Source organism: Tupaia chinensis, unplaced genomic scaffold, assembly GCF_000334495.1.
Source record: "Tupaia chinensis unplaced genomic scaffold, TupChi_1.0 Scaffold000515_1, whole genome shotgun sequence".
NCBI classification, from domain to species: Eukaryota; Metazoa; Chordata; class Mammalia; order Scandentia; family Tupaiidae; genus Tupaia; species Tupaia belangeri.
The window spans coordinates 3,774,552-3,797,549 of NW_006160028.1; the positions used below are offsets into that span (position 1 = coordinate 3,774,552).

Genomic DNA, 22,998 nt, shown 5'->3' on the forward strand with positions numbered 1-22,998 from the left:
CCATATGCACAGCATGTAACCCCTATTCTACTGGACCAGCTCTCAAACCACAGGAATTCTTTTCAAAAGAAGTAGAAAAGAAAAAAAAAAAAATGCTGTCTTCTCCCTTTGGTTTACTGGGGATGGGGGTGGGTCAGCTAAAGTGTTGCCCAAAGCATAATAAGTCACTTGTTTGAACCTGAAGTCTCAATTATTTTTCTAATTTTTTTTTGAGAGGTTTTTGCTATAGGGTGCATGTGCTCACCAGAAAGACAGAGACAGAGAGACAGAAAGCGAGAAATCACCCCCTAGGGGGCATGACCACACCGCAATCCCTTCTCCTCCCTTCTCCTGTCAGGATCTTGGGCACGCACGCACGCACATGCACCCAGCGTGAGTTTAAGCCACCAGGTCCAGGACTCAAACCACAGTCAACTATATGGGAGTCCAGCAACGTAGTCATTATGCCAATTGCTGGTCCCTATTTTTCTAAATTCTTAAAAGGATGGGTTACAACCTAAAAAGTTGATGACTACTCAAGAGACGGCTAACCCACTGATGACTAAACAAACCTGTTAAGTATGGAGAAAGAATAAAAGTAACATTATAATGTTTGGAGACAGAAGATCCAGATAAAAATTGAATCTCTACCACTTACTATTAAGGTGACTTTGAAAGTCACTTTACTCTAATTCCTTCATTGTAAACTAAGGATAATAAGCAACAGCATATTGAGTCTTATAATAATTAAATAAGAATATACAAGAACTCATAACATGATTTAAATTGGTGAAAACACAACCCTGAAAGTATAATTTGCCAAATTACACCAGCCATTAATAAAATTTTTGCTATAGGGTATGTGCACTTGTCAGAGAGAGAGTGAGAAATCACCCCTCCATGGAGCGGTCACACGGCAATCCCTTCTCCTCCATTCTCCTCTCGGGATTTTGGGCATGCACGCACATGCACCTAGCATGAGTTTCAAGTCTCTGGGTCCAGGAATCAAACTCCAATCAGTCATGTGAGAGCCCAGCACCACACCCACTACTACACCTGCTGGTCCCCCCATTAATAAAGTTTTAAGAAGTTATACAAATCAAGTTCAACCCAATACAGAGATGGATTATTATCTGTCAATGATAATGTGTACAGTATCCCCAACTGGACTGCTGTGAAGTGTATTCAAGTTGGGTAAATTTACTTCATAAGCTAATTGATGTACAGTGATTGAATGTATAAAATAAAATAAATTTAGTAAGTGCTCTACCTTAAGTGTTTGGTCTCTTTCAGGTGTGATGATTAAAAGCTAGAGAGGGAGGAAAAGAGGAAAGAAAGAGGATCTACCTAAGTCAGGATTTCTTCCACCTAGAACTCTGTAATTCATGGAGACTGCAATTCACATGTAAACTATTAAGGGGAAAAATCGGACATCGTAAAGTACCCCATAAAGTATGGTACTGGGCCAGCAGGTGACGTGGTGGCTAAAGGCGCTGGATTCCCATATGGCCAACCATGATTCAAGTTCCAGACTTAGCAGTTTGCTTTCTCACTTTCTCTTTCCTTCTCTCTCTTCTCTCTCTGGTCGAATTTTAAAAAATGATAACAATAATAAAAGAAATAAACAAATAATTTTTTTAAAGTGTAGTATTGACAATAAATGGCCCTTATAAGAGTTCTACGTAAGGTCTTATGTGAAGTCAGGAAAGTGTTCAGGGCAATAAGAGTATTACATTATTTTTCTCCTGCCCCTTTAAGCTTCTCCTTTCCAATGAACCCTCAGTGGAATCTGACAGAAAAATTCTGCCTGACAGTCTCTGAGGATGGGCATTGTTGAGTGGCAGCTCAGGCATTCACTCTGGGTGTTCCAACTCCTCATTTCTTCTCTTCTGCTCCTATTTTTCTTTTCCTAAAGTTTTTTGTTTTTATTGTTTGGGGTTTTTTGTTTGTCTTTTTGCCATTGAGTGCATGTACTCGTCACAGAGAGACAGAGACAGTGAGAGGAAAAGTGAGAAATCGCCCCCCCCAGGGGATATGGCCAGGCTGCAATCCCTTCTCCTCCATTGTCATCTGGGGACTTGGGGCACACATGCACATGCACTCAACATTATTTTCAAGCCACCAGGTCCAGGCCTCAAATTGCAGGCGGCCATGTGGGAGTCCAGCCCCGTAACTGTCATGTTATCTGCTGGTCCTCCACTCCTATTTTTCACCTTTTCTGCTGACTCCTAGGGACAGTGATGTCCACAGGCCTGGTCAATCCAAAACCTTCAAGACTGAAGAGGACACTCAGGGAGGGGCCAGAGAAGCAGAGTTGGATCATCTCTGGACTGGGACCCAGAAACCTGCCTTCCTCTCCCAGCCTTGTCTCTACTTCACTCTGTGACTTTGAGCAAGTCACTTCCATTCACTGGGCCTTAGTAGCCTCACACATCACATCAGAGAACAGGATATTTAAAAGCCCTTCTTGTTCCTAAACATTCAATGTCTGGTCCTACAATTTCTAACACTTCTAAGTGACAACTGGGGGCTCACAGCTACACAGATCCTGAAGAGGCACTGACATGACCACATCAATGGTTTCTATTGTGGGGAAGGTCAGGGACTCCTTCAGAAAATAGCTGATCTAAACAGAGCCCGAGGAGTGTCATGGCAACACGGCTCACAAGCTGCCAGAGGTAGAGAGGAAAAGGCAGCCAATATGCGTGTGCAGCTGCCACATTTCAGAACAGCATTCAAACCTCGTTAATATCATCTTGCTTAATACCGAGTCCCATAGATCATCAGCTATTTTTACTGTGGATTTAACAGATTTGTGTATCACCTTCCCTGCCAGCATTTTTACAGTCCAGTACAGAGGACTCCACCACCAGAGAGCCCTCAGGACCTTAGGCCACCCAGGGTTAACTCAAGAGAAAGCAAGGGAAAGAAGCAAAAGAAATAGAAAAAAAAAAATGAACAGGAAGGAGAAAAAGATACTCGCCGGGGTGAGAGCTAGCTAGCAAAGAGGAGAGAGGAAGCTGTAATCAGAACAAGTCAAAGCCAGTCTTAGAAACACTGAAGAGTGATGCACCAAGTCCCAGCTCTACGAAGATGCAAGGCGTATATGTAAAGAAGAGAGTGACAGAATTGAGTCCTTTGCTACACTCAGGTGGCCACAGGCCTGCACACCCCAATTCAGATCACAACCTCTGCTTATTTTTACTCTTCTCCGCAAACTGTGCCCCTTAGAACAGATGAGCGTGCCACTCTGCAGAGCCTCTGTCCAGGCTCTGGGAGGTAGGTGTCCATCCGCCACAGGAGGCCTTTCAGAGTTTATAGGCAAGGGCTTTTATTAAATGTCCTATTTACCAGTAATCTGTCTTCCTCGTGAAGAAATAAGAATTCCAGTTTTTGATGAATGACCAAGCTAACCCATGTGCAAACAGCTGTCCTGCGTCCTGTCACACTGCCGACACCCGGTGAATGTCTGCTCATTTCCATCTGTCCCATTCAGCAGCAGTGCCACCTGTTCCACCTTCATTCCTAATGGTCTTCATAGAAAGAAGAGTCCAGCCAAGATCTGCTCAGTCGTAAGCAGAGGCTTGGGCACCAACCATCTCTCTAACATTTAGTCAGATGTCAGAAAGCATACTCAGACCTGCCATAACCCTGGCATGTAGTGTGTAGGTAAGTCACGTCTTCTCTGGGAAGGAGGCTGGACTAGACAGATGGTTTTTAAGCTTCTTTCCTGCTCTGAAATTCTATAATTCTGCCTGTAAGACTCATAACCATCTCAGAAACAAGCAATACGCAGGGAGAAAAACTGTTAAGGAGAGGCATACGCTTCTTTATTGAGCATTATATCTACTGCATCGAGCCAGGAGCTAGAGGGAATTGAGAGAAGGAGAAAGCCGTCTTACATTCAAAACCTTACATGTGTGAAGGGATGGGGGGGGCAACAAAAAAAGATGGCAATACAAAATAAAGTTCTCAGAGAAGCAAAAAGTTGTTCTGACATTCAGAACCCTTGTAATGTGTGTGAGAGGCAAGGGGAGAGAAAATATGAAAAATGGCAGTACAAAATAAAATATAATGATAAAACAAAGTCCAGTGCTAAGACTAAATTCCTGGTAGACAAGCGAGTCTTCGCCAGGGGTACGTGCTGACTCTTCAACAGGAAGGCAAGGCCCGCAAAGGCAAAATGGAGAACAATGCCTTTGATAAGAGCTGGCCCTTGAAGTAGAAAAGTCATCAGTATGTGCATGGCCAAATTTCACATGTTTTATGTCTTAGATCACTGTAACATTCCATGTCTCATACGTTAAATGTCATGGTAGTAATGATCACTCCACCTGGCCATCGTCAGAACGCTCTGTGCGTAGCAGGAAGAACACTGAAAGAGAGAGAGGACACTTGGGTTCTAAGCCTTGATTCATTGCCACTATAAAGCTGCCAGGGTTTAGCTAAGTGGCTTATCTGGCTGTGGGATAAGAGAGCTTGTAGAATTCCAGCTGGAGTACTTGAGGCTTCTTGAAAGCCATCTGGTCCAAAGCTTATGTTTTGCAGATGAAGAGACTGAGGTTCAACAGAAAAGACGTGACTTGTCTCAACTACACATTTCTGCAATCTATGCCCAGTTCTCTGTCAGTCATCCGCTTTTGTGTCCTTCCTCAAGCTGCTTCTTTCATGCCAGCCAGAGATGTACTCTTTACCTGCTTGCAATAGCCCGTCAAAGGCCAGTAAATTGCCTTCCCTGGTTCTCTAAGAAACCTCCAGGTTGAAAAAGTTCTCCAAATTCTCACTGCCCCAATGTATAATTACTGAGCTCACACGACACAGAGTCTCGATGGGTTCTGGTTTGAACTCGCCTCTACACACCTGCCACCTCCCTCCCTTCAGTTTCCTAGCGAGCTGCCTTGCTTGTAGGTGCTAAGTAAATGCTTTCTAAATCAGGATGGCCTGCAACCTCAGTTTTTTGTCACTTAGCCAAGTTCTTTCTCAAACACAGTATTGATTCTGATCATTACAAGCCTAGATGTATACAAGCCCCCAAGCAGCCAAAATAACTTTAACCACCTCCAAATCCATCAAGCTTTTTACCATGCTGACTAAATATGTAGCAAAAGAGAAGCAACATAAAGGAGAGGAAAGGCAAAAAGCCATGAACTAGAAATTGGATGAACGGCCAGGCCTGTGAGCTAAGGACCACTGGTATTATCATTCCGGCATTCCCAGTGGCCAAGGGCCTCACACAGAGCCCCTATTGTAGCAAGGAAGTCTTAGTTCTGCTACCTTTTTGGGTACTCCTTTCTTCCCACCATTGGCAAACTTTTGGACAGATGGTCTTGATACCTAGTCATCAGCTGGGCAGGCCCATTCAGTATCTCAAAGAGAATGAGACACATCTGGAAAGAAAGAGCCGCAGTAGCTCCTACAGCAAAGGTTTTACTCTGAGCAGACACTCAACCAGTGATGTCTAAGTGAAAGCATGCAGCAAGATTTATGAGAGCTGTGTAACTCCAGAGGCAACATATCAGATGGAAATTTTGAAAATTCCCTTTCAAGGCTCAAAGACTCAGATGCTAACACACGTAGCGATGGCCCCAGCCAGACAGCGAAGGCATATTGGCACCACTCTAATTTGTCCATTCACCAATATGCTTTCCGAAAAACACCCATATGCTTTCTCTTAGCTTCCATATGCTTTTTTACCAAGGAAACTAAAATATTTCATTAGTTTTGAGTAATTAATAATTACTTATTTCACAATAGTCTCCCTCATTAAAAAACGAAAATAACTGATTAAGCTGCAGGATCCTGGCTTTCAACTCAAGCTTTAGAAAAAAAATTTTTTTTATTTAAATTCTTCCCCTCTAGGAATTGAGTAACGGAGTAAAGCAGCCAGTGAGGAAATATTCACACCACGGGGAAACAAGAGTTCTCACACACACAGCCCAGCATTCCTCTTGACTGAGACACGACGGTTTAATGAAAAGAACATGGACTTGGGGATCAGAAAGACTTGGAATCTAATCCCAGTTTGACCTCTTGTGAATAATACTTCTGAGGAAATGAAAAGTGTTGAAAAGATAAAGCCTACAGGATCCCGTCGACCCAGCCTTCCATTACTCCAAGGGAGATGACTTCACAGGGCTCCCCCTATTATCTAAAGGAATGGGTAAAACACTTCCCAAGAATGCTGGTGGTACGCCAGCATTTGTCAGCAGGTCATGGCCAAAAACCTTGAAATGGGCCTTGGGCTTCAAAAAACACACCTCAAAGTCTAGTGGGTACATGAACTTCCTGGGATCGTCATAAGACACAGATTCTGATTCACATGGTCTAGAGCACAGCCAAAGAACTACACTCCTGACAAGCTCCATGGGTCTGCTGATGATCCAGGTCCCCAAACCGAACTGAGAGGCAAAGATCTAAAAGGCATTCAAATGAAATTATAAAAAGAATGTGTAAAGACTGGAAGTGGCGCCTATCTATGTGGGCTGCAGTTAATCATCTAACAGTACCTCTGTATTGAACAGCAGAATGTGTTTCATTATCCTACCACAGGTCCTGTCAGCAGAGATTTCCATTTCATAGACAACAAAACTGAGATGAGACCCAAAGAAATTAAGCAACGTATCCAAGTGCATGCAGCTAATAATTCTGGGCTCCAAATCAAGGCATATCTGAATGGCCAGTTGAACAAAGTGTGTCTAATCCCATGGAAGACAGGAAACACAAGTCGATGTGGCTGCAGAGTACCGATATGAGGTCTACACTGTTCCACCACTGTTCTCAGGGCATCTTCAACGTGCTGGCTGAATTTCAGTGAGCCATGCCCCAGCTACAAGCCTGCAGTGCCCCATCTGTCAGGTGAGGGGGTTGCCCCTGATGGTCTGTGAGGCCTCTTCCATCTCTGAATTGGCCTTCAGTCTCCTGGCTCACATGGATGCTCACCGGGGGTCACCAGCACTCAGTATTAGCTGCACACACGTGGCAGTCATTACAACTTGGCAGAATCCAAATTCTCACTGCTCACATCTGCATTTGTGCTGATCTATGCACGGTCAGGAGTCTCTCTCTGTTAAAAGTCCCACGCTCAATGTAACAGGGAAAAACAACAAACAGATTCCCCAAAGTACTGAAATCCTAATTCAATTGATAATTCACAGAACAGCCAGGACACTGTGACCCTAACTACTCACTGTCTCCTCCTTATCACTCATTGAGACCACTAAGTTGACAGAAGTTTGAAAACAGGAAAAAACTATGATTAATTTCCAATGTGTTTATACCACTGTCCAACATTTTTTTTTAATCTGTCTTAAGGTGCCAGAAAGGAATTTAACTAATGAACTATCAAAAAAGAGATCTGGAATGTGTGATCTTGTCCCTCTCTGAACTCTTAACACACATTCTCCTCTTTTCAGGGGCCCACTTACCATTTACTAGCAGGGATTTTTATTGTTTATGAACTGGTTTCATTGTCCCTATTCATAGTCAATGTTATTTCTCACACGGTTTAGAGCAGATCTAGTTTTAAACCTAGCACTGCTTTTTACCAGCCATATAACTTTGGGCAAATTATGCAGTTTCTCTGAACTTAGTTTCCTCATCTGAAAAATAAGAAAAAATAATTTTCTATTTTATAAGATTAAACAAAACAATGCATTAAAAGACTAGTACTTGGCAGATTCAGGGTTAAAAATGCTTTTGAGTGAATGAACGAATTAATGAAGCAAGCAGAATAATCGTTTCATTATTAAAATATCACTCAATAGTTTAAGACACATAAGTGTTCGGAATCACACTAACAAGTGAAGTTGACACTCAGAGTAGAACTGTAGGTGAACTGTGGGGGAAAAAAAATCCAACGTCAGGAAATGCATGTCACCTAAATGTCACCTCAAACTTCTCGCATAGAAAAACGTTTTTTGCTTAGACTAGAGCTCATATATAGCCTCCAGAGCTTCTAGAAAAAGCTCCTGAAACTGTAGATAACACTCTCTACACAGGTATATTTTCCAGATATTTCACAGATTCACCTGAGTTCCCCAAATTTCCACAATCCCCACCCCTACTCTAAACAAATGCACACACATGCATGCCCACACAGGCAAATTAAAACTAATGCCAAGACCTCTGACTTCAAGGGACTTCTTAACTGATAACTTAGACATTTATTTACTGAAACAAGCCTGAGAGATGCAGACATGCTGCTTAGACAGGAGGGAAGTGGAAGGTATTCTGATGACAATGTGGGATCTGAGAGGGAGTCCAGTGTGTGTACAGTGTTGGTGCCAGGCTTGTACTAGAATTCTTTCCTCTGGCTTCATAGTTACATAATTTTAGTTTTACTAGAGAAATCTTTTTCTATGAACTGTCCTTTCTCCTTATTTAAAGGTGCATTGTCTTTCAGGCAAAACCCATCTGTGTCCATGCAGGGATACGAGGTGTCAAAGGGGCTGTGAGTATAAGACCCGACTTGGCTGTAAACTTGCTATGCGACACTGAGCAAATTGAAGACATGAAAATCAGAGTTGGAGCAACCTTTGACATCATTTATTGTACTTGCTTCCTGCCATCTCACAGAAAAAAGAAAAATATGAAGATCAGAGAAAAGTCATGAACTCACTGAAGTCATAGCAAATTAATTAGAGCCAACATTTCCACCTCAGAATGAATAAAATAATCTCTACTCTGAATCTCTGCACTACGGCTTATGGTTAAGTGTTTGGAGCCAATGGTGTCTAAGTCGTCTTCTATCTGATGGATAATCACTACTGCCTTCTCTAGACCTGGACAGCCTACGAAAACATGAGTATGGTTTTGGCAAAGATTATACCAGCTGCTTCTCAGCCCCAGCCCAATCCCAAAGGAGCAAAAGAAGTGTCTGAAAGAGTGAGAGACAATTCTATTACACTTGTGTCACCCCAGCAATTGGGAATTGCATGCCCTGGAAGTAGATTGCACTGTCTTGGCTATTATTCTGCTGTGCTCTTTCTTACTAATCCCACATCTCTTCATAGTGTTCCAAACTGTGCAACAGCCAGCCAGCAAGGATCTCATCTCCAGCTTCCTATACATCTCTGGATCTGAAAAGAGCAGGAGGCGGGCAGAGGAAAGAATGCTGATGTCAGGGTCAAACAGATTTTGAGAGGAAGGCGGCAAGGGGATCCAGAATCTCTAAATAAACACAGAACCCAAGAGCCAGCAGGAACCGTCTGTGCTCCACGGAATTAACAAAGATACCTGGAGTGTGTTTACGTTTTAAAGACATATCTCTGCACTGACACAGATGGGTTTTGCCTGAAAGACAATGCAACTTTAAATAATGAGAAAGGACTGTTTATAGAAAAAGATTTCTCTAGTAAAACAAAGATGTAACTATGAAGCCAGATGAAAGAATTCTAGTACAAGACTGGTACCAACATTATACACAAATTGGACTCCCTCTCAGATCCTAAAATCTGCATTTTTTTTTAAGAGGTTTTTGCTATAGGGCACATGCACTTGCTGGAAAGACAGAGACAGAGAGACAGAAAGCAAGAAATCACCCCCCCCTCCCCGGGGGGATGGCCACACCATAATCCCTTCTCCTCCATTCTCCTCTTGGGATCTTGGGCACGCACACACACATGCCTGGCATGAGTTTAAGCCACCAGGTCCAGGACTCAAACCACAGTCGACTACATGGGAGTCCAGCGACATAGCCATTATGCTAACTGTTGGTCCCCCAAAATCTGCATTTCTGAAATGAAAATATTTGGTTACATTGCCTCTCAAAGTACTCTCTGGTTTCGTCTCTGGACATTTAACCCGTCCTTCCAAACCCAATTATTCTCCCTGTAAAGTCAGACAACAGAAGAGGAACCATTCTGTCCTTAACAGTGTCGATAGAGGGTAAGTTTACCAGATGCTCTAAAAGTCAGTCCCAGATCATGGAACAATGCCATAGGAGAGAGGAATTTTTTTTCATTTCTAGTCAAAAATTGTATGTTTTGGGGGCTAAGACATCACCAATGCTCAATCATAATGTACATCTAATTCAAATAACTTAATGTTCTCTTATGTAAGATAAAAGCTAAATGCAAAAGCAATTTTCAATTGGAGAAGGGACTGCCTAGTAAATAAAACCATAGATAATAAAACATTTAACTAGATTTAAACCATGATCATATGGAACAACTTTGTTAGTTGCTGAAATGAACCTCGGAAAAAGAAAATGACTTGCCCAAGGTGACACGGCCAGTTGCCATCAAATCTGGAATTAGAATTAGATTCTCCTGGCTTTTAGCTCACATGAAGCAAATGATTTCCTTTATAACTGCTCTTTCTACCTCTACTTTGAACACAATAACTAAATTATTTTCTTTAAGGCAGATGAGGGCCGTTTCCACCAAATTAGAGTCAACTTTCACCCTGGCAGTGTAGATAGGTCCACGAGAATTAATTAGGTATTATCCATCCTTGCTAATGAATCACCCTGTGGAAAACAGAGATAACCAACGGTCTACAGGAGGACAGAAGTCTGTTCTTGTTCAAGTACAGATCTTGCCTATTAAAGAACACTGGGTATCAGCTCTAAATAGTAAATAGGGTATACCATTTCAGATTCCATGAAGTACAGCTTTAAATAGATTTGGCTTGGAAATGGGACAGAGAGCACACTGCAGTTAGTGGATCAACACTGAATGCAGAGAAAAACAATCATTATACTCATTAAGTGTGTACCTGTGTACATGCCTGCTGTCAAATATAATTATTTATTTAAATTGTTATTCTTTCTTCATTACTGCCACTGATACCAATTATTACCACAAGATCATTTTGAAATTCTACAGCACATCCCAAGAATATTCACTCCTCCACTTTCTAAAGGCTATGCAAGAACATTCTATTCCACCCTCCCCCAGCATCTACCTCAAGAGACCAGAGAACAGACAAAATTCCCCTTTCTCAACAGCAATACTGTTTGTCCTCTTTTTTTAATTTTTTTTTATCTTCATTCACTGTGTATGAGTACAGCATACAAAATGAATTTAACCTTTCAGACCTATTCCAAACTCCTCTTTAAGTTGTAAGATGGGTTTTAAAAAGCAAGGAGGCCCAGTCAACCACTTCTCAAAGCTTATCCTATTAATATTTAACGATTGGCATCGTGGCAAAGATTATATGATGCCTGAAGTTTCAATGTTGAAAAGTTAGAGGTCTTCTTCACGAAGCTGTCCAAAACAATAATGGGATACAACCATCGGACATTCTTTCTCATACATTTGCCCATGAAGAAAAATTTACATTATGACATCATAAAATATATTAGGGGTTTTTGTAAGGGAAAATTATGAATCAGAGAGGGACTAAAAGATATGCAGAAACCATTCCTGTATTTTTTTGCTACTATCTTTTTCCTAATTTTCTTTTCATTTCTCTTTTGTAGAAATGAGAAGAAAATCTAAATCATTTCAGTGGCTGCTAGGTCTAATTTAATTATAGGAATTTCACTCTCTATATATCACCCACTGGTTTGCAAGGCGGTGTGTTCTTATTTCATGTATGTGATAACTATTAGCTTTGAAAACTATAGTCACCTAACACCATAATTTCCACTCAATTCTAAATTGCTAAATTCTATGACTAAGGGGAAATATCAATCTACTTTAATTTTTTTCAAAGGTCTGCGAGACTACAATCACACTTGTAGTTCAAGACCATGGAAACAATACACTACAGGAATTAACAAAATATTCAGCACAAAAAAGGTTTACAGGAGTTTAAATAATGATATAAAATCATCCCCAAAGTGACTATTCTTCAGGGCTTGACCTGCATTTCCTACGTCACCTTGTGTGGCCCAGACTTGTAAAAGAGTGCAGAGAACACAGTGGAGCTTGTTCATTGGTACAGATAGTAGGAGGAAAATAACATTCTGCCAATTTTACGACTATGATTCTTCCTTTTTTGTAAAAAGAAAACAAAAATTTAATTGACTTTTATTTTTTTGGAAAACTCAAGATGAATGTATTCTGCCAAAGATCTATCTCCTTCATACTAGTTTCCCCAGTAGACTCATGGGTTTTGGTTTTCAAAAGACACTTTTATTATTTTGGAAAACTCAAGATGAATGTATTCTTCTGCCAAAGATCTATCTCCTTCATACTAGTTTCCCCAGTAGACTCATGGGTTTTGGTTTTCAAAAGACCTTGATTCGTTTTCTGTGTTTTTAGAAATTTTTTTTTATTGCTGTTGTTGCAACCTTGGATTATATCTTTTGGAGATGATTAACAGAGCAGTTAGGAAACAATGATAAGTTCTACTATTAATGGTCGGCCTCTTCAGAGCCAGGTAACATTGGCAACATAATATGGTGGAAAATTCACTCAATCAAGGGTGAAGAAACTAGGTTGAAAGCATTCCTGTCACATATTAGCTGATGTACAATAAAACAAAGGGTAAGAACATCCTAGTATCTATCACGCAAGAGACTCTTTTCAGCCCTTTAAGCCAAAGCTTCCTTGTTGCCCAGATTTTTGTGCTTTGGGCATTAAACCTTAAGGGCTAAGAAGTGAAAAAATTAAAAAGACATAAAAGGAGGCCAGCTTCCTCATTTGGCCATTTGTCAGATTTTGTTGCTCACAAAGTACCTTACTTTTCTTCTATTGGAAGGAAAACCAAACTTAAATATCATTGGCTCGGATTCCCACTAGTATTTTGGCACATAAAGACACTGATCCTCTCTTACCTCAAATCACCGGCTCTCAGAAGTCAGTTGGCAAATGGCTCAGTCAACCACACAGCAAAATCTACAAATGAAATAGGTATAGGTTACTCTTGGAAAAAGTTACTAAAAGCCTGCATGAATGCATTACAAATCATAACCTCATCTATCTATATCACATCTTCTGTTTTGCAAAACATTTCCTAATTCATTTTCTCATCACTCCACAATAACCTAAGGAAGAAGCAGGAGGGGATTATCTTACTCCTCAGATGAGGAAATAGCTCACCAAGGACCAGGAAGGATGAGTAGGGGACTCTCACTACAGCGCTCATGATTAGATTCACAAATGTGATGGGAAATAGGTATCACTGTCCTAATTTCATAGATGTGGAAACCGACACTCAGAGATGCAGAGAACTTGTCCACAACTTGCCATCCAGCCCAGAATGTGGCAGAGCATGAATTTGGAGCCAAGGGTCCTGCTGGCTGGCCCAGTGATCTTTCCTTCATAACTTACTTCCACCGAGGTTATTAAACCAGGAAAACCCAAAGTCTAGCAACAATTCATTAAATTGATCTAGAAGCCTTGGTGAAAGGGGTATAATAAAGTAAAACCAGCTACTTGATTGACACAAGGAAGTGAGAAAAACCCATGGGATTTAGAGCTGGTTGGACTGGGCTTCTTCTTACCAATAGCCTTAAGCATATTACTTAAACTTATTGAGTATCAATTTCCTCAAATGTAAATGAGGATTATATTATCTACTTCATAGGCAAAGCTGTCCTAAATTAAACTTTGACTTTCCTCCATTATTCTGTAGACATGGTCAGGGTTGATAACATCTCTTCCTGTAAGTCCATTTTTACTTGATCAAACAAAGATGCTATGGGCAGACAACACCAGAGAATACCTCTGGATTGCGTATTTTTTTGATTCATGCTCCCTGGTTTTAAAACACTGCAATATTTACCTATGTCAATCTCATATAACTTCCCCTACAAATAACAGAAAAACTTTTGTTCAAAAAGAAGGCATCAAATTTAAAAATCAAATGTTCCCTCAATTCTAAAAAAGCAAAAGAAACACTACTTTAATTAAAAGGTCTGTTGATGAATCACACACACTTCATTTTAAAGTTTGTGCTTATAATCATGCTTTATGCTCAAAAAGATGGAGCTTCCAAACAAACTGCAAAAACAAAAGGAATTTTAAAAAATATAATTGACAGATTAACTGAGAAGTATAAGACCCGTGGAAAGTTTTGTAAAAATATTTTATTTCCATAAGCAAGTCAAATCAGATTAAGAAAGAATATGGTTGGTAAGACGTCTTCCAAGAAACTTCATTCACCACTGAAATCAAAACATAAATCACTTTTAACATTATATTTATTTTACTGCTTGGAAAATATTACAAGTCTATCATATCTCAAGTCATCTTCATTATACCTTTAATAAGACCTTATTTTACAAATATAGAAAGTAAACCTCAAAGGTCACCATGTTTTAATGGTACACAGAATAATATAACCTTGACTATTTTTCTTTTTTAAAAACTTCCAATTGGATGTGTATGGTGGTGTCAACTGAGCTGGACTGAGGTGTATATCATGCTAGGTAAAGTCTCTTCACAATCTAAATGATGTATAGCACTTTAATGTATGAATAATTAGAATAGGACATGTGCACTCTCCATAGTCAGAGAGAGAGAGAGAGAGAGCGAGAGCGAGAGAAAGCAGCTGTCAAGGTGGATAGCCAGGCTGCAGTTCCTTCTTCTTCACTCTTCTCGGGATTGTGGGCACACATGCACATACACACAGTGTGCTTTTTGTTTTTTTGCACCCCGTATGTTTTTCAAGCTACCAGGTTTGGGACTAAAACACATAGTCATCTATATGGGATCCAGTTGTCTTAACCACCAGCTGGCTTGTAACCTTGTCTCTTCATACCAACACTGGTAAGTTCCTTTGAACTCTATCATATAGCCTTCAAACTGGGAGCATCCTATTTAGAGAAAGTAACTTAACAACTTCAGGAAAGTAAAAGGAGTCACAGCATACAAAATTCAATTGTTGCAGCACTAAAACACATTTGGTTTTGAATTCTGCTTCACTAGCAAGTGAAAGGAGAGAAAGACTTCACATCTGTGGTCTAACCAGAAGTTAACACATAACTAAGCTGAGGCAGAAGCAGTGCTCAATGCAAGGTTACCAGTAACACTTTCTCAGATCTTCCTAACGACGCTGCAGAGATGCCACATCCTCAGGCTAAGTGTTGAAACACAAGCCACAGAAACAAGAATCTGCACCAGTTAGTTTTCCTAAACAGTTTCTCCTCAATACGTCTCATCTTAAGCAGTAGAAAAGCTAAAGGCTTCTAGATCATTTCACTGGCCCTTTGCCTGGGGTTTGCATGTCAAGTCCTTAGTATTTCCTGTGTACTTTAAAATGCAGTGGAATTCTCCATTAACCCTAAAGACAGCTGGGCCAATGGACCAGTCCTACTCCACACTCAGAGGAATGAAGCCAATTACCATGGTCTGCCTCTGTGGATCTTTGCTCTGCTGACTCAGTACCTGGCATATCTGCATCCTTCCTCAAACCATCCCTCCTCTCCCAAAAAAAATGTTCTCACCCCCAAAGGCAATATCAGCCCAAAACAAAGAAATGTGTACAACCAACCTCAAAATTACAAAACTTCAACCTATTAATTAGAATCTATACAAAGCAAAACACACCAAACCTGGTTGAGATGCCTATAAAATTACTAATAACCTCTACTGTGTTTAGGGGAAAAAGACAAAATGAATAAAGTCAACTGGAAGAGGGGAGGCAAGAAAAAGAACAAGTAGTGAGGAATGAAGAAGACACCAATTTCGATGGGTTTTTAAAAAACTGTAGTATCCTTCAAATCCACCAACACTTCTCTAGGTAAATTTTAAACAATACGCATTACAAACAAAAATTCTGAATAAAGCAGTATTAGATTAACATAAAGATAACTTCAAGGGCCAGTAAATGGCATGGCTAAGGTGGATGGATCCTACATGGCTGACTGCATGATTCAAATCCTAGACCTGGCAGCTTGAGAAACACACCAGGCACATGGGCATGTGTGCCCAAAATCCTGAAAGAAGAAATGGAGAAGGGATTTCAGTGTGAACATCCCCCATGGGGAGTACTTCCTCATGCTCCACCTCCACCCCTGCCACTCTCTGGTGAGTGCATGTGCCCTCCAGCAAATAATTGATCATTGTGTAAGTGGTAAGTACAAACAGCAGTATGTCAGAACCACGTGCAAACCTCCACAAAGTGAATTAGTTGTAACTCTTTAGCCCAGCTGTTCTTTCTGAACAATGTACAGAGCAATGGAATGGAGATTGAGGACCTGGGTGCTGGTCTGAGCATGACATGAGCAGTGTGAAATACAGATTTTTGTGTTTCTCTTCTCACAGGTCTTAACCATGGTTATCTCTAAACCACTGTGAAAAAGCCAGGAATTACTTTGTCTAGAATTTTGTGCATTTTGGTAAGTGTCACGTGTTGGTAGAGGTAGTACTTCGAAGAGTACTTGTACTAAGACTTATTTAAACAGTGTTGTCATTTTAAATATGGAAGTTTGGCCCCAGAAACAACTGAGATATTACACTAGGCCAAAGGCATGAAATGACAAACATGGCACATCTACTGCAATCATCAAATCCCATATGAAGATTTTTTTTTTTTTAATTGTGCTATAGAATGTGTGTGCTCGAGAGAGAGACATCCCAGGGGGAACAGCCATACTGCAATCTCTTCTCCTCCATTCTGGGCAAACACATGTGACTGGCATGTTTTTCAAGCAGCTGGGTCCAGGACTCACTGCAGTTGGCCGTGTGGGATCCAGCAGCCTTAAGCACCCCACCACCAACTAGCCCTGAAGAATATTTTTTTATGCACTCTCTTACGCACTACCCTAAAATACTTATCAAGAACACAACATATTCCACAGCTTGTGAATGATTTGGTTGTCTCATTAAAGTAATGTTTGCCAGTATTTAATTGCTTCCCTCCCTGATTTTAATTTCCTCACCTGTCAGCATCTATCAGAGACACTGAAATCTTCTGACATCCTGGCTGATTGTGTTGAAATTAATCAGATTTTTAAAAGTAAATTGCTTTGGCCTAAAGGTAACACTCTACTTCTTAATGTGATATTTATAAGGGTTCTATCAATGGAACTTATAATCTAGATATCAAATGAGACTTCAGAAATCCTGAGTGGCAATATAAGCAGGTTACAAATCTCCAGGACTGAACTTTAAATGATAAAAACTTTGAAAAATATATTCAATCAACAAGTATTCGTTGAGCTTAGAGTACTTTCTGGCAGGCACTTTGGGGTAAACAGAGAGGAGGAAGACATGATTTACTTCAGAAAGTTTGGAGAAACACACAAGTATTGGGATCAGCAGTTAACATAATGGCTATGTCACTGAACTCCCATGTAGTCGTCTGCAGTTCAAGTCTCGGATCTGCTGGCTTAAACTCACACCGGCACATGTGCGTGTGCCCAGGATTCCGAGAGGAGAATGGAGGAGAAGGGATTGCGGCGTGGCCATTCCCCCTGGGGGGTGAGTTTTCGCCTTCTATCTCTCTGTCTCTCTGTCTGTCTGACGGGCGCACGCATCCTATAGCAAAAACCTCTCAAAATGAAAAAAAAAAAAAAGAAACATACAAGTATTACTTACGTAAACCAAACTCACTTTGATTAAAATAGATCATTCAAAAGTTACATTTTATATTTGCAGTTGTTACCAGCTCTGTACACTGCACTTTCATACAGATTAATGATTTTACTCTTCACGGCACCCAGGGAGGAGTAACTAGTGTTATTATTACTAACAGAAGCAATATAATCATTTGACAAGCGGCCACATTAGGGCATGGAAAAGAAAAGATACTACTTCCTTGACACCTAGTTATAGGCAGAGCTGGTTTTGTGATCTACGTAATATCAGACAATACGGCAGGATCACTTTTGTATAGCAATAAAATTCTTTGCAAATCCTGTATATTATTTAGTACTAATTCTTGTGGTAATATCTATCAGAAACAAAGCTTAAGATGCCCTTTGCAGAAACCCACAAACGCTAAGGTCTTCGACAAGAAGGAAATGAAACAATGGATAAGCAAATACTTTGTAATATGCCCTACCATCAGAGATCATTTTATGTATTTGTGTTGCTATTCTGACTTGGAAAAATAAAAACACACATTAGTCTAATAATTAGGTTCTCAATGGCAGTTTGTATCATCACATCTCTCTTTGAGTTATTCTGCTAATTAGCAGACTCCTGAATTGAACAGAAGAATGGAAAATGTTGAATGGATACAACCAGGAGAGAAGATAGACAACTGAGGGCAACACAAGGAAACTAGAGGTCGATCCTCATAAAAATGACTTTAGAACCAAATAGAGCCAAATCCCAATAAAGATCTGTGTTTCTAGGAGACTTGAGTCCCTCCTCAACCTTTCAGTGTCTCCCAGGATGTAAACCTTTTTCTTCACCCAGAAGGCTTTAAAGAAGCAACCTTTGTAATGCCTGATTATGCCTGGTTTCACGTAGAGATCACTAAACGACCATCTCATTTTATCACTTTTAGCTGACCATACATCTTGAGGAGAGGCACTTTGTCTGACTCAGTTTCCTGAGTCCTAACCGTAAGTAGGAATTAATAGGATCTCAACAATCTCAGGACTGTGTTAAGAGGACAGAAGATGACAAGGAAGTGAAGATTCAAACCAAGTTCCTGATTAGACAAGAGAAAATAGGTACTTTTCCTATGTTTGGGCTACAAATAATGTTCATTTTGTCTCTGTACTTCATTTAAAATCCAGAAGAAATGAGGCTGAGGAAAAGTAAGGATGTCTGTCAATCTGAGGTCAGCCCAGAAGGGAAAAAGATGCCTTTATATTGCTAAGAATAGATAACAAACAGGAGAAGCCCCCTGATAAATTCCTTTCAATCAGAAAGATAATTCTCCCCTTGGGGATTATACATGCTTACCTACAACCTCCTTATAAATACACGAAGGAATTAATCATTAAACTAGTATAGGTGAGACCCAATTTCGCTTCCATTGGAGAAAAGCACAATGCCACCTTTATTTTACTCTATGTTATCAACTTTAAGTACAACCACTTCAAATACTGATACCTTATTAGCCTGATAAGACTTTAACTGCTGATTTAATAGAACGATATACGTTGTACTTCCAGAATAATGTATAGAAACGATCACGCCCCCTTAGCAACACTTGGATCTTCAATCAGGAAATTCAATTTTAGCTGCAAAACTATGTTTTGGCAAAAGTGCAATTGAACTCAGTGTACTTGTCACATTTCTAAATATACTCCGGTCACCATGGCAACATGGGAGACTGATGGATTGCTTAAAAGAGTACGGTATATTTAATTGTCAGCATTTTAAACTGACTCAGAAAAATGCTGTGTGATAGGTCTACTCACCATGGTTACTGCCGGCTGAGTCCATAATAATAAAAGGTTTGCATACGCACATCACCAATGTGCGCACAAAGACCATACACGTCGGCAGGCCTGGTATTTCCAATCACTGACAAATGCCAAACTTAAGGCTTTGGAAGGACGAGTTCTCATTAAGGTGCCCCTCAAGAACCTGTCTCCCAAAGTGGCCAGATGAATCTAGGATCTCTATCTGCACCCAGGGCCACTAAAGCAAACCGTAAATCTGACTCTAGCATATGTTTCCCTCTCCTAGACGAACAATGAAGAACTCTTCTCCAGGGGACATATCTAGAAGAGAACATGAGACATACTTTTTCTTCTTCTCCTTCTTCTCCTTCTTCTTCTTCTCCTTCTTTTTGCATGTAGACTATAGACCTATTCCCAAATGATAATCTTCTAGAATCCATTCATTTCCTAAGCAAAATTCCTAGCAAGAGAAACTTCTATAGGCTGAGATAGATAGGTAACAAATAGACATGGTCCCCTGGCTTCGATAGCTGACAGCCTAAAATAAAAACACATACTAGAGATAAATAATCCATTAAAGAGAATAATCCAATTGAAATAGTCCATTAACTCATTTAATTTACTATACATAGTGCCTAGCATAAAGTAAGCACTCAGCAAATTTTCACCATTCTAATTATAACTAAGATACTTCTCACCAAAACAGTCTGCAATGTATATTTAAAAATCAAAAGCATACTAATCATGCTCTCAGAGTACCCTAAGTGCTATGCAGGATATAAAACAAGATAATGGGAGAAAATGATGGGGAAGAGGGGAGGTAGACTACTTTAGCTAAAGAATAAGGAAGCTCTCTACAAGGAGATGACACCTAAGCTGAGTTTTGAATGATGACTCCAAGCCAGTTGTGTATGGAATCAGAAGATCAAGTGTGAACAAACGTGACTTATATCCCCCGAACTACAGAAAGGCCAGTGTACTTAAGACTTACCAAATAAAGTGATGTGAGAAGAGAGAACTGAGACCTACTCCACAATTCAATGCGGATCATAAAAAGGTTTCTTGGATGGTTCTATAAAAGCAACTGTACAGTTTAACAGTGGAGGAAAAGTGTGTGTGATAGGATTCGATCAACAATGTCAGAAAATCACTCTATGTAGTGTGGAGAAGGGCCATAGGACAAAGCATAAAATATGGAAATCATTTCAGAGACTTTATCATTATAGCAGCGCAATGAATAGCACCTTTGATTGAGATGTTTGAAAAAGACATGGTGAGAGCAATCAGAATCAAGAAGTAGTCTCACACCGGCCAAGCCTGTACTCTGAGCAATAGTCATAGTAAAAGAACTAGCTCCACAACGTGGTGAGGAACATGCCCATGATGGAGCAGGTATCTCACAGGGCTGCATTTCCAGCAAGCTCCCAGGTGAAGCTGCTGCTGTGTAAACCATTCTGTGAGACTAAAAGCTCTAGAAGAGTCTGGAGGCAAGGATACCATTAGAGCAGGAAGTGATGAGAATTTGGTTTAGGATGATAACAGATGGAATACAGAAAGGAGGGAAATTTCAATAGACGTAGCAAAAAATAAACTACCCAAGACTTGAGGACAAATAATCTATATGGACAAATTTTAAAAACTAAATGATGGTGAAATTGATTCTGCGCTTTTTAAAATGACATTATTTACTGAATAGACAGAATTACATAATTTCAGCCTGTCTAGTGCAAAGCACTTTTACAACTAATATTTCATGTGGTCACAATCTAGCCCTAAGATAGGGCCAGAAATAAATGACTGTGTGTATGGACAACAACAAAACACTAACGATCATTTATTGGGAGCTTGCCGGGCGCATGTGCGTGCGTGCCCAAGATGCAGAGAGGAGAATGGAGGAGAAGGGATTGCGGCGTGACCATCCCCCCTGGGGGTGATTTCTCACTTTCTGTTTCTATCTGGCGAGAGCACGCGCCCTATTGCAAAAACCTCTCCAAAAAAAAATAAATAAAATAAAATAAAAAGGAAGACATAGGGAGTTCATCCTCAATGCGAGGATTTCCTTCTAATCTGACTGAACGTGGCAAAACTTGAACCATAGACAGTCATAGCAGCGAGGTAAAATACCCACGGTCAGGTGGCCAGTCTGCAGCAGAGGCATGACTCATCTCATAACCACATAAAACAAACACGGCTTGAGTGTTTCACGGGCTGTTCACTGTGCTCGCGCTCAGACACATCTCTCTACTCCTGCTGCAGCGCTTCTCCACGATCCCAGGTCCCACGTTTACTCTCTCAACCTTATTCTGCTTTTGCTTTACAGTATTTTCTGCTGAGAAAGTAACCGGCTCGCTACACAGCGATATGTTTTAGAGTGAGAATGTGAGCAGGAGGCCCTCTTTTGTGAAGACGCATGGTGATCGGTACTAGATATTGACAAGGCATCGGTACATAAGAAAGATGAGCTTAGACATTTCCCCAGCCCAGGAAGTGGGTAAGAAATGAGCCGCAGGTCTTCCTTCTAGTCACCACTTTGTGCTTTCCCAAGATGATTCACAGGTATGGCCCCACAGACCTGACAGAGGGGACTGTCTTCAGGAAGATGAACGGATATTTTTATGCCTGCTCACTCACTCTGTTTTTCTCTCTCTCTTTTAATTTGTTCTTTCTCGAGTAATAGCTATTAATTGTGCTATGCAGGCAGTACTACTATAGAGATGACTCTACCGGGAAGCTAGCACAAATCCATCAAGTGCTTTTAGTCCGAGCTTTTAGAAGCAATTGCTTACCATATTTTCTGTGCCTTTTTTTTTTTCACAGCCAGAGCTAAAATGGATGTTGCCACACAATCATTCCAATGCCCTTCCACCTCCTCTCTACAGTGAAGACAGAATGGCTATTGGTCTATCAACGGTAAAATCCTAAGGCATACATGAGAGAACCAATGCATCCAGTGTTTACAGTGACTGAGCACCGGCCCTAGACACGGTAACACATAACCCTCTGAACACGTATCCTCCAAACTGAACACACACAAAAATTACCACTCAGAGATGACAGGGTGTGTGCCTGGAGTTGTACAACTAGCAAGAGAACACAGCCAGGAAGTAAACACAGGTCTTCCGACCACGGCCAATACTTTTCTATTACTACAGCGGCCCTATACACTTAGCTAGGATATTCTACTCTAGTCTACAGGAGAATCAAAGTTTCAGATACTACTTAAAAATTAAGCAGTATATAACCAAAAGGCCTCTTCTAAAAGGACTTTTCTAGGAATAGGGAGCAACAAAGCCGTCATGGATGTGTCAGGGTTGTCTCTGATCAGGACAACCTATTCTTGACTACTGCTGGTTTCAGGGGTCAGATAAAGTATGTTCAATGCCTAACTTGGAATCCTGGAGGATCCTGACCAAATAACAACATTACACACATCTGCCCCCTCACCTCACCCAGGGCACGCACCAAAGTAGGAAGAATCAGGAGAGTAGATATAATGGGGCCTGTAGACCAAGTGATCAAAGAGGTCTTGGCCCTCTATGAAATACAGTAAAATGCAATAACATAACCAAATGAGCAGCTAAGATAGTCTAAGTTTTAACTCATTTTTTTTCATTATTATTTCCACATTTTTACATAGTATGGATAGATGTTGGGAAGGATCAAACAGAATAATCCAGGCTTCAGGCACTTAGCTGTAATAACTGAACAAAAACGGAGATTAACAATGTAAGCAGCATCCTTTTCCAGCTCCCTTTACCCAGAAAGGCTGTAAGGTTAAACATTTTGAAAAGATTCTTTAACATAAATTGAGCTGACAGAGA

At 40.5% G+C, this 22,998-nt stretch overlaps 1 protein-coding gene across 6 annotated transcripts in view; it reads right to left on the reverse strand.

Moving 5' to 3' along the window:
• Positions 1-22,998, reverse strand: part of LPP (LIM domain containing preferred translocation partner in lipoma) — a 791,955-nt gene that overhangs the window by 587,853 nt on the left and 181,104 nt on the right. For all 6 annotated transcript variants that reach the window (XM_027775024.1, XM_027775025.1, XM_014590977.2 and 3 more), the window contains one exon: positions 12,704-12,764. The gene's annotated coding sequence lies outside the window, so the exon portion shown is untranslated. The remainder of the gene's footprint in view (positions 1-12,703; positions 12,765-22,998) is intronic.